At 28.4% G+C, this 4077-nt stretch overlaps 1 long non-coding RNA gene across 1 annotated transcript in view; it reads right to left on the reverse strand.

The window, feature by feature from the left end:
* The window catches only part of LOC117929189, a 13579-nt gene extending 9858 nt beyond the window's left edge, over positions 1-3721 (reverse strand). The window contains exons 1-2 of the long non-coding RNA XR_004653706.1: positions 3635-3721; positions 1468-1548 (exon numbers count right to left, since the gene is read on the reverse strand). This is a non-coding gene — a long non-coding RNA (uncharacterized LOC117929189). The remainder of the gene's footprint in view (positions 1-1467; positions 1549-3634) is intronic.
* Between the last annotated feature and the right edge of the window lie 356 nt (positions 3722-4077).

A 4077-nucleotide genomic window follows, 5' to 3' on the forward strand; every position in this document is an offset into this window, starting at 1 on the left:
CTTTCTTGGGATTGAAGTCTCTTGATTAAGTGAAGGAATTTTTCTGTCTCAAAGAAAGTATGCCTTAGATCTTTTACAGGAAACTGGAATGTCGGGATGTCAACCTGTTAATACACCAATAGAAGAAGGTCTGAAATTGTGTGTTGAGCCTAATCAAGTATCAACCGATAAGGGAAGATACCAGAGACTTGTGGGGAGATTAATGTACTTAGCTCATACAAGACCAGATCTTGCTTATGCATTGAGTGTAGTGAGTCAATACATGCATAATCCTGGAGAGCAACATATGAATGCAGTCATGCGTATTTTGAGGTATTTGAAGAATGCTCCTGGGAAGGGAATTTTGTTCGCTAAAAATGTTGATTATCAGAGTATAGAAGTATATACTGATGCTGATTGGGCCAGTGCAGTGGATGATAGGCGATCTACATCTGGTTACTTTACCTTTGTAGGTGGTAATCTTGTGACATGGAAAAGTAAGAAGCAGAATGTCGTTGCTCGTTTAAGTGCAGAAGTGGAATTTAGAAGTATGACTCTAGGACTTTGTGAGGCATTATGGCTAAGACTCCTCTTACAGGATTTAGGTTACCTATCTAGGCAACCAATCCGATTATTTTGTGACAATAAGCCGCATGTGACATTGCTCATAATCCAGTACAACATGATCGTACAAAGCATGTCGAGGTGGATAGATTCTTCATTAAGGAAAAGTTGGATGATAAGATTGTGGAATTGCTTAAGATTCGATCAGAAGATCAATTGGCCGATATCCTTACCAAAGCTGTCTCAAGTAAAGTGTTCTCAAAATTTTTAGACAAGTTAGGCATGTGTGACATTTATGCACCAACTTGAGGGGGAGTGTTGAGATATTAGGAATGCTTTCCTTATATCATTATTTCCTTATATCATTTAGTGTTGAGATATTAGGAATGTTTAGATATTAGGAAAGTTGAGATATTATGAATATTGAGATATTAGGAATATTGAGATATTAGGAAAGTTGAGATATTAGGATATTAGTTGTTATTTCCTTATATCATTCTTTCCTTGTATCATTCTTTCCCATTCTTAGAATGGCGATTACCCTCTACATATACTCTATACATGAACGAATGAAAATATGAATAAAAAAACTATCATTTATCAATTTGAAGAGGTTTATGTATGTAGACAAGGTCTACAAACACTTTATGTCTACTCACTTGCACTTACACAGACCCCTTAGCACAGCTTACCTCAGTTTGTTATGTACTTGAACAGGTAATCAATTTATAAGGAAAAGAAATCCTAAGACATTGATATTAAGCTTCCAAAATACGATACTTTAGCAAGGAGAACCAAATGGAAACAATATTATATAAAAATATAAATAACTATTACAAAACATACAATCCATGAAATAATAAAACTTAATTTGAGAATTTAAATATCGAATGCTTTATAAATATATGCAAAATAACAACATACCATTTCATAAGTGAGACTGTTTAGTTTGTGAGGTCGGTTTAATATCATCTTTCGTGCGTATGAACTTTCTTCAAAAAGGACCTTAAGATCCAAATAGATCATTGGAAAGTAAGTAATGGCACCAAGCAATACAAATATAAGTTTGTGAGATGAATACAACCTCTTGTTGCTACATCATAATATTTCTTTACAAACAATTTATTGAATTAATTTTCTTCAGAGCTTTCCTTTCTTTTTCATTTATCTTTGTTTGCTAAATGAAGTCAAATAAATTGAAAAAGACAAAAATATATGATATAGTTCCAACAGTAGGCTATTCTAGTTATCACATGCTTTGTCTTTTAATATATATTCCTTTTTCATATCTTAGAGAGACATACACAAAAAAAATCACAAGAGAATAAAAAAAGAAAAAAGAAAAAAAAAATTATCACCTTTCTAAAAATTAGTTTAAACACTTAGAATTTGTACCATAAAATATATCATGTTCTTCTATTATTATTATTATTATATTTAGAATCAATGAAGAATATTTTGTTTGAGAGAATTTTATCGTAAAATTTAGTGTTACCATTGCATTAGAACCAAGATCTTCCTCAAAATTTTGACGAAAATGTATTAAATATTTAGTCTCCCCATATTATCTACTTGGTTGAAATCAAATCTCTAATTTATATAATTCTAGCTTATTAAACTTCATGATTAATCATAAATTAATTATTTTATTTATTGAAGAGAGAGAAAGAACAAAAACTTTTCTAAAAGCAATAAAAGGTTAAGGAATTCAGTAGTTGTAGCATTAAATTAAGAGTTAAGGAAGGGTGACAATTTTGATATAACATGATAACACATGACTTGAAAATTACATAAACTTCATTAAGTTTGAGTTAAGTGCAATTGTCTTTGTATTATAATCATGTTAATTGTATAACTCGTTTAATAAATTAGTTGTATTCGGACTCAACTTATCTAACTTTTTTACTTTATTGTGTCAAAATGACTTGTGAACCTTTATAGATTTATTAATGTTATATATTTTAAAATTTTAAAATGTTATGTACCTTTTTAATTATAAATATTATAAATTAGAAAAAATTAAATAACCAACATAGTGAAAACTTATGTATATTATAAAGATAAAGATATTTTTTTTAATTAAAATATCAAATAAAACAACAAATAAATGAAATTAAAATTTTAAATTTACATTTTATATTATAAACATATTATATTAAAATTAAATAATTAAATTAATTACTATTTTTAAAAATTAAATTAAAGCAACTAAAAAATATTAATTTAGAATAATACATTTATAAATTTCAAATTCTAAATAATTTAAATGGATTATATATAACATAGATGCAATAAGTTAGAATTGTGTGGATGAGTTATTTTGTATCAATTCATATACAATCAAAATTAAATCATTTATTAAACCAGTTAAATGAATATTTGTAATAAATGAGTCATCTACTAACAAGAATACCAAGTATGTTTAGAGTTGAGTAAATTTTCACTATTTATTACCACTATAGGACACACAACCCGTTAAGTTGGTTTATGTTCGAAACTTACCATGAAATTAAATGCTAAATTTAGTAGGTCATATTCGAGTCAAGTAAATTTTCACTATTTATTACCTCTATAGGACATTACCCATTGTCACCCTTAAAATGGGGTTACTTTAAAAAATTATCATGAAATTAAATGCTAAACTTAGTGTTAATTTGATACATTTTAAAAACAAAAAATGGTATTAAATTCTTTATAAATGTAAGGATTCTTAGAAACCTACATAAAAAAATGTAACGGTTTTTAAAGATCGACCGATTTAAAAAATAGAGACATTAAAAAAACACTTAGTACCTTAAATTTTAAAAATTTTAAAAATAATTTTTAAAAACATAAGGTAAGTCTACTTTTTGAAGAAGAGATTGTACTTTTTATATGAAATTTCCTATTTTTAAAAACAAAAAACATAGGCAAATACAAACAAAGCCTGGGTTACTTCATTACCAAGGATTGTGATATCAAATACTATGGCTCTTCAATTTTCTTTATCATACAACGTAAAAATGCACTCGCTAAGAACAAATAAAACCTAAAGAAATAGAAATAATCTCATAAGGAAAAAAACGTCCTTGGATTGACAAGAACCACATACCTGGTTAGGCTCCGGGTCGGACAAGAAGAGGGCAGCCATGAGAGACGAGGGCAACAAGGTTAAGCTAGCTAGATGGCTTATAAGAATGATGTAGAGATAAACCAATGCCGATGAGACTTTGTAGCATATATATATATATGGTTTGAAGCTGGCAATGGTTTCATATTAAAAAAAAGGAAACCATTGACAATTTTTTTTTTCTTTTTTCTTTTTGAATCCTTATTTTGGTTCCCCACATGGGATGTAATTTCTAAAATCCAAGACAGCATAAATCACGTGGATTGGCGTGTTCCTACGTTTCTACACGTTAGCATTGACCAAAAACAATGTGATTCAAGTGATCTGATTAGAAACAAGTCCACGTGATATTTCCAATATCACGTTTGTTTGAGTTGTTTGATTCCTCTTGAATTTAATCAACGATTTTTTAGTTTAATTTATTT

This window comes from Vitis riparia, chromosome 13 (genome assembly GCF_004353265.1).
Source record: "Vitis riparia cultivar Riparia Gloire de Montpellier isolate 1030 chromosome 13, EGFV_Vit.rip_1.0, whole genome shotgun sequence".
NCBI classification, from domain to species: Eukaryota; Viridiplantae; Streptophyta; class Magnoliopsida; order Vitales; family Vitaceae; genus Vitis; species Vitis riparia.